The sequence below is a fragment of the Crinia signifera genome, chromosome 12 (genome assembly GCF_055691185.1).
Source record: "Crinia signifera chromosome 12, ASM5569118v1, whole genome shotgun sequence".
NCBI lineage: Eukaryota > Metazoa > Chordata > Amphibia > Anura > Myobatrachidae > Crinia > Crinia signifera.
The window spans coordinates 83,998,368-84,007,043 of NC_139228.1; positions in this window are offsets into that span (position 1 = coordinate 83,998,368).

Sequence of the window (8,676 nt, forward strand, 5' to 3'; positions counted from 1 at the left end):
TTGAATAATGCCTCATGGTTATTAATATCTGCGTTAACAGTGGGATATGGTCCCTAGGTCGACCCTATTTAAGTCAACCACTGAAGGTCAACAGGTGGACATGGCTAAGGACTGCGTGCCTTCGGCACATGCAGATGTCCCTTCTCCTCTGCCTCTAGTGTAGGGAGGAATGTATGTATGCGGAATGCACTTGCATCTCAAAAATCCAAAAACTAAATACAGTATAAATGGATTATGGCACTATAATGGAAACTACTGAGGAAGAGAGGGATCTAGGTGTCACTATTTCAGGGGACTTAAAAGCAGGTAGGCAATGTAACACAGCAATGAAGAAGGCAAGTCAGATGCTTGGTTGCATAGGCAGAGGTATCAGCAGTAGAAAGAAAGAAGTAATAATGCCTCTGTATAGGTCATTGGTACGACCTCACCTAGAGTATTGTGTTCAGTTCTGGAGACCATATCTCCAGAAGGATATAAATACATTAGAGACTATACAAAGAAGAGCAACTAAAATGGTGCATGGCCTACATCACAAAACGTACCAGGAAAGACTAAAAGATCTAAATATGTATACTTTGGAGCAGAGAAGGGAAAGGGGGGACATGATAGAAACTTTCACATATATCAGGGGTTATAACAAAGTACAGGTGGGAGACATTCTTCACAGGAAGAGGAGCAGCAGAACACGGGGACATGCACTGACACTAGAGGGAGGAAGGTACAGGTGGGAGACATTCTCCACAGGAAGAGGAGCAACAGAACACGAGGACACGCACTGACACTAGGGGGAGGAAGGTACAGGTGGGAGACATTCTTCACAGGAAGAGGAGCAACAGAACACGAGGACACGCACTGACACTAGGGGGAGGAAGGTACAGGTGGGAGACATTAGTCACAGGAAGAGGAGCAGCAGAACACGAGGACACGCACTGACACTAGAGGGAGGAAGGTACAGGTGGGAGACATTAGTCACAGGAAGAGGAGCAGCAGAACACGAGGACATGCACTGACACTAGCGGGAGGAATGTACAGGTGGGAGACATTAGTCACAGGAAGAGGAGCAGTAGAACACGAGGACATGCACTGACACTGGAGGGAGGAAGGTACAGGTGGGAGACATTAGTCACAGGAAGAGGAGCAGCAGAACACGAGGACATGCACTGACACTAGGGGGAGGAAGGTACAGGTGGGAGACATTAGTCACAGGAAGAGGAGCAGCAGAACACGAGGACATGCACTGACAATAGAGGGAGGAAGGTACAGGTGGGAGACATTAGTCACAGGAAGAGGAGCAGCAGAACACGAGGACATGCACTGACACTAGGGGGAGGAAGGTACAGGTGGGAGACATTAGTTACAGGAAGAGGAACAGCAGAACACAAGTACACGCACTGACACTAAAGGGAGGAAGATTCAGGGTAATTGTGAGGAAGAATTACTTCACACAAAGGGTAGTGGATAAGTGGAATAGCCTCCCATCAGAGGTGGTAGAGGCAAATACAGTAGAGCGATTTAAACATGCTTGGGATAGGCATATTCATATCCTTACAAAGCAATAAGAATCATATGTGTTTTGAGGTAACATTTTTAAAAAAAGGACAAAAAGGGTAAAACAAAATAAAAAAAGTGCGCTCACAAAAGTCTTATATGGTTTTCTTCTGTGTTTAAGTCGTCTGAAAATTTAATTGATTCCGGGATTGTTCTTCCAAGAAGAATATATGAAATAAACAGATGAACATATATGATGAAGATCGTTTTGAACAGTCTTTTATCATGTAAGTCTGAAATACGTTGTCCTCGTACCGTACTCACACCAAAAAAAGGTGCTCTACGTTCATAACAGTATCTTTGTCTGGTGAATCAATCATGCCAAACCGTTATCTTCCACCACTCTACCCCTAAATGTGCTCTTCACACGCATAGATACGAACAATGGGCATACCTTACTTACACATAAAGGTTTCTTTTTCCTCTGTTTCCTACCACGTTTTCTTTCTAGTGGGGACAAGGTGTACTCGGACGTAGAGGAAAAAGTAAACGAAGGTCCGTGTAAGGTTTTTATAGGATATATATATACAATCCATAATAAAATTTACAATAACTGTTACGCTTGCCGTTAGGCACAGGGTGATGGTAACCTGGAACCGGGAATGGGAAGTTAGGCGTGAGCCCGCAGCCGGGACCGCCGGTTAGGACGGCCACAGCGAACCCTATACTAACTCTGTTGAGTACCCCGGGCAGATGACCAATCCCTGCGGGAGCTAGGCTTCACCTGTGGCCGCCGCGTTCGAAGGAGCGAGTTAGGCCCGCTCCAACCCCGATGCAGCTAGGTCTATGAATGGACAAAGGAGAAGTGATCGTCAGGGGTAACTCAAAAGGAAATACTAACTACCGGGCCTGACTGAAAGGCAACCCCTGTCTGCCGGCACCAGGCCAATAACGGGAATACGACCCAGTCGCAGACACCAGGAGAACTTAACGGGGAATCTCCAAAAGAATACAATATAATGCAAGACAGTGAATCCCCAAAACCCCCAAGCAGGAGTGGAAAGGCAGGGAAGGCCCTGCCTAGGACGGACAGGAAAGAGAAGGCAAGAACAAGGGTAAAATACAGATGGAGTCAGGTTCTGAATTAGGCCCACGGCGGGGCAGGTCCGATGCCCCAGCAGGGGAGCGGAACCAGTATGGGCACAGGCAGATCAGAGACAAAGGAGCTCGGAGGCTCCACAGAATAAACCAGGCTCCAAAGGAGCACTTACTTGACCCCCAAGATCTGCAGAGAAGCTGCACAGGTCACAGGAGAAGGCTGAGACGCTGACCTCCAGCGATAGGCAGACAGGGAGACTGGAGATCTTCCAGGAAGGGACCCAGGAGGGCTGGAGAGCGCTGGAGAATGCCAGGGACCGGGCAGGCGTATAGAAACGCTATAACCGGCGTCTGTGCCCAGCAGACGCCGGCTTCTTATTTGAATTTGGCGCCGCCTGCATGACGTCAGGCGCGCCGTACGGGTGCTGCTGCCGGGCGGAAGTTCGGGGACGTTGCCTAGCAACGCCCCGACGCCCAAGCTGAGAGGGAGGCTTGGAACGCTGCCGAGCAGCGTCACCAGCCTCGCAGCCCCGCTCTCCATCCGCCGACCGTCCGGGTACTGGAGATACCGGACGGCGGCGTGTAACAGTACCCCCCCCCTTGAGGAAGGGTTAACAAACCCTTACCCCCAGGTTTATCAGGGAACTCCCGAAAAAAAATCCTTTTGAGGTTGGGTGCATGAAGATCCCTGTCAGGAACCCATGACCTTTCCTCTGGACCGAATCCTCTCCAGTGTACCAAGAACTGCAAAGAACCTCTCACGAACTTGGAGTCCAGAATTTTCTCTACCGGGAACTCCTGTTGTCCCTGCACCATCACTGGGGAGGATCCAGCGCCACTTCTGCAAGGAAATTTTTGAGAAAAGAACACCGGCTTAAGCAGGGAGGCATGGAATGTATTGGCAATCTTAAGGGATTTGGGTAGAGACAGGCGGAAGGCTACCGGATTTACCCTCTTAATGATCCGAAAGGGACCGATAAATCGAGGCCCCAACCTCGCTGAAGGTTGGTGAAGCTTGATGTTACGGGTCGAAAGCCAGACCCAGTCACCCACCTTAAAACGACAAGGACGTCTGGACCTGTCTGCCGATACTTTCTCCCTTAATGCGGCCTCCTTGAGAGCAACATGAATACTCCTCCAAATGACTCTAAGCCGAGAGGCCGACAAAGAACCCGAGCCGGACGCTTCAGGACCTAAAGAGTTGGCTCGCGGATGGAACCCATACACTGCAAAGAATGGCGAGGTCCTGGAGGCTGAATGATGAGCATTATTATATGCAAATTCAGCAAGCGGTAAGAAACTTGCCCAATCATTCTGTAGTTTGGACACAAAGCATCTCAGGTATTGTTTGAGAGACTGGTTCAATCGCTCAGTTTGTCCGTTGGACTGTGGGTGGAAAGCCGAAGTCAGACTGGTCTTGACTTTTAATGCAGTGCAAAAGAGCCTCCAAAACTGCGCCACAAATTGTGGACCGCGATCGGACACAATATCTGAGGGTAGACCGTGTAACCTAAAAATATGCTGCAGGAACAGAGTTACCAACTCCTTGGCTGATGGCAATTGTCTCAAAGCCACAAAGTGCGCCATCTTAGAAAACCTGTCTATAACGACCCAAACCACCTGACAATGAGCAGATACAGGTAATCCTACAATAAAATCCATCGCCAAGTGTGACCAGGGTCTGACAGGAATGGATAAAGGAACAAGTTCCCCGACAGGCCGCGACCTAGGGACCTTATGTTGAGCGCAACCTTGGCAGGATAATACAAACTCCCGGGTGTCTCGTGACATACCCGGCCACCAAGCAACACGGGAAAGGAGTTTCAAGGTTTTGAAGACCCCAGGATGCCCAGCCAATTTGGAATCATGAAACTCAGAAAGGACCCTGCGTCTAAGAGATTGAGGAACAAATAACTTGTTGGAGGGGGTTTGGGCCGGCGCCTGACCCTGCGCTTGACGGATGAGACCCTCCAGAGTCTGTTGGGCTCCTGCATGGATACAAGACGTGGGCACTATGGAAGTCTTGCTGACCTTGCCATCGAATTGGGGAAGAAAACACCGAGACAGTGCGTCAGCTCTGGCGTTCTTTGAGCCCGGTCTGTAAGAGATCACAAAATTAAAGCGCATGAAAAACAGCGCCCAACGAGCCTGTCGGGCGTTAAGCCTCTTAGCTGTCTCAATATATTGCAGATTCTTGTGATCCGTGAGAACGAGAATCTGATGAATTGCTCCTTCCAACCAATGGCGCCACTCATCAAAGGCCCATTTGATGGCAAGCAATTCTCTGTTTCCAACATCATAGTTGGCCTCTGCCTGTGAAAATTTTCTGGACATATACGCACAGGGATGTAAATCCAATGATTTCGGATCCCTTTGGGATAACACTGCTCCCGCCCCGACTTCAGAGGCGTCCACCTCCACAATGAAGGGAAGGTCAGGATCAGGATGCCTCAGAACCGGGGCCGAGACAAACGCTTGCTTCAGGGATTCAAAGGCCTGCACAACCTGAGGAGACCATTGAGATGGATCTGCACCCTTTTTGGTTAAAGCCACCAATGGCGCAACAATAGAAGAAAAAGAATCAATGAAACGTCTATAATAATTGGCGAAGCCAAGAAAACGTTGGATTGCCTTCAGACTGGTAGGTCGGGCCCAATCCACAACTGCTTGAAGTTTCTTGGGGTCCATTTGAAAACCCTGGGAAGAAATAATATAATCCAGAAAAGAAACCTGTGTGACTTCAAACTCACATTTTTCTAATTTGGCAAATAACTGATTTTCTCTCAGTCTTTGCAGGACCTGCCGAACCTGACTTCTATGTGATCTCAAGTCTTGTGAGAAAATCAAGATGTCGTCTAAATAAACGACTACTAAGTGGCCCAAAAAATCACGAAGGACATCATTGATAAAATCCTGAAAAACAGCGGGCGCATTGGAGAGGCCAAAGGGCATAACCAAGTACTCATAATGCCCCGTCTGAGTACTGAAAGCTGTTTTCCACTCGTCGCCTTCCTTGATCCTAATAAGATTGTATGCCCCTCTGAGATCAATCTTGGAAAAAACCGTAGCGGATCTTAATTGGTCAAAAAGTACCGTAATTAAAGGAAGGGGATAGGTGTTCTTCACCGTGATTTTGTTTAAGGCACGAAAATCAATACAAGGCCTTAAGGAACCATCCTTCTTGGCCACAAAAAAAAACCCCGCACTGAGAGGGGACTTAGACGGGCGGATAAACCCTTTTTTGAGACTCTCCTGTATGTATTCATCCATCGCCTTCGTCTCTGGGATAGATAAGGCGTACAATCTACCCTTGGGTAAAGGAGAATTGGGAATTATCCTGATGGCACAATCGTACGGACGATGGGGCGGAAGACTGTCCGCTTTCCCTTTGGAAAAAAACATCCGCAAAGTCCTGATAAGGGGAAGGTATCCCAGAGAGGGAGACGGAAGCCACCAAGGCCGACGTATGAAGACAATGCTGTTTACAGTAAGGACTCCACTGGGCAATCTGCGCCGAACTCCAGTCAATAATGGGATTATGTTTAACTAACCAAGGATAACCCAAAACTATGGGAACAAGAGGACAAGAAGTTAACAAAAAAGAAATATGCTCCCTATGGAATAATCCAACAGTCATCGAGACTGAGGGAGTCTGAAAAGAAATAGCCCCATTGGACAGGATATTCCCATCCAAACCCCGAAGGGTAACCAGGCCTTGGAGTTTTAAATGAGGAATGCCCAATTCCTGGGCTAAACTGATATCCAGGAAATTTCCGGCTGCACCACTGTCAATAAATGCAGAACCGGAAAACTGATGTTCCTGAAAAGAAATGCTACATGGCACTAATACAGAATCGTGAGAGGAAAATAATTGCAGGCCTAAGTGAACCCTCTCCTCGTTCACCTGGCCAAGGCTTTTACTGGCCTATTGGGACAGTTCTTAAGGACATGACCTTTATTGCCACAATATAAACAAAGACCTGTAACCAACCTACGAGTTCTCTCCTCTGGAGAGATACGAGTCGCCCCAATTTGCATGGGCTCGTCCATCTCCTCCGGAACGAGAGGAACATAGGGAAGAGACCGAGCTTGAGCACCCTGCTCTGACCTCCGCTCCCGGAGACGACGGTCAATCTTGATAGCCAGTTCCATCAGTTTGTCAAGGGAACTAGGTACAGGATACTGGATAAGGCTATCCTTGATGATGTCAGACAGGCCACAGCGGAACTGACTCCGTAAAGCAGGGTCATTCCAACCGCAATCATTCGACCAACGACGGAATTCTGTACAATATACTTCCGCGGGGTTCTTCCCTTGTTTAAGGGCTCGCAGGTGAGTCTCCGCGGAAGCCTCTCTATCAGGGTCATCATACAGCAACCCTAAAGAACTAAAAAAGTTGTCAACCGAGGATAAGACCGGACTGTCAGAGGGAAGCCCAAAGGCCCAGGTCTGCGGGTCCCCCTGTAATAAAGATATCACCAGGCCTACCCATTGCGACTCTGAACCAGAGGATTGGGGTCGAAGTCTGAAATACAACTTACAACTCTCCCTAAAGTTGAAAAAAGCCCTCCGATCCCCAGAGAACCGATCGGGCAGGTTCATCTTGGGTTCTAATACCCCTGACTCTGGAGGACGCACCCTCTGCTCCTGGGAGTTTACCTTAAGGGACAGATCCCGGACCATTTGGGTTAACCCCTGGATTTGATCCGAGAACGTCTGAGGAGTGGGATTCATAGTACACCCACGGCAATTCAAAACCAGAAATTTGTTATATAAACCTCCTTTATATAACCTGTTTGGCCGGTTATAATGTTACGCTTGCCGTTAGGCACAGGGTGATGGTAACCTGGAACCGGGAATGGGAAGTTAGGCGTGAGCCCGCAGCCGGGACCGCCGGTTAGGACGGCCACAGCGAACCCTATACTAACTCTGTTGAGTACCCCGGGCAGATGACCAATCCCTGCGGGAGCTAGGCTTCACCTGTGGCCGCCGCGTTCGAAGGAGCGAGTTAGGCCCGCTCCAACCCCGATGCAGCTAGGTCTATGAATGGACAAAGGAGAAGTGATCGTCAGGGGTAACTCAAAAGGAAATACTAACTACCGGGCCTGACTGAAAGGTAACCCCTGTCTGCCGGCACCAGGCCAATAACGGGAATACGACCCAGTCGCAGACACCAGGAGAACTTAACGGGGAATCTCCAAAAGAATACAATATAATGCAAGACAGTGAATCCCCAAAACCCCCAAGCAGGAGTGGAAAGGCAGGGAAGGCCCTGCCTAGGACGGACAGGAAAGAGAAGGCAAGAACAAGGGTAAAATACAGATGGAGTCAGGTTCTGAATTAGGCCCACGGCGGGGCAGGTCCGATGCCCCAGCAGGGGAGCGGAACCAGTATGGGCACAGGCAGATCAGAGACAAAGGAGCTCGGAGGCTCCACAGAATAAACCAGGCTCCAAAGGAGCACTTACTTGACCCCCAAGATCTGCAGAGAAGCTGCACAGGTCACAGGAGAAGGCTGAGACGCTGACCTCCAGCGATAGGCAGGCAGGGAGACTGGAGATCTTCCAGGAAGGGACCCAGGAGGGCTGGAGAGCGCTGGAGAATGCCAGGGACCGGGCAGGCGTATAGAAACGCTATAACCGGCGTCTGTGCCCAGCAGACGCCGGCTTCTTATTTGAATTTGGCGCCGCCTGCATGACGTCAGGCGCGCCGTACGGGTGCTGCTGCCGGGCGGAAGTTCGGGGACGTTGCCTAGCAACGCCCCGACGCCCGAGCTGAGAGGGAGGCTTGGAACGCTGCCGAGCAGCGTCACCAGCCTCGCAGCCCCGCTCTCCATCCGCCGACCGTCCGGGTACTGGAGATACCGGACGGCGGCGTGTAACAATAACATTTTAAATTGTAATAATGGTTCGATCATTCTGCTTCCTCACAGTAGATGAACTGATGGTGGGAATTCACGAATGCAGGCAAGTTCCAGACTCTTTTTTTTTTCAAAAACGTTTTATTGAAATGGTCACAAAGTATATTTCTTTACATCAAGGCGACAATTCTTTCCTTGTTTGACAGAAGTACACCACGCAGGGTGACCATA